This window comes from Diorhabda sublineata, chromosome 2 (assembly GCF_026230105.1).
Source record: "Diorhabda sublineata isolate icDioSubl1.1 chromosome 2, icDioSubl1.1, whole genome shotgun sequence".
NCBI lineage: Eukaryota > Metazoa > Arthropoda > Insecta > Coleoptera > Chrysomelidae > Diorhabda > Diorhabda sublineata.
In genome coordinates, this window is record NC_079475.1 from 26,297,067 (window position 1) to 26,297,270 (window position 204).

Here is a 204-nt window from a genome sequence, read left to right on the forward strand (position 1 = left end):
TATCTATATTAAATTGTTTCACTTTTACCAAGTTTTGGAATCTCTTGGAGCAATTTTATAAAACTAAAATCGTCAGCTCATAAAATTGTTGTCATACTTTACAAGCATATTATCGTATTATAATAAAAAAATTGATAATTAAACTCTCCAAACTCACCAAAGTTATTATCTGAGCCTCGTGTTAGTAAAAGAATAAAACAAATA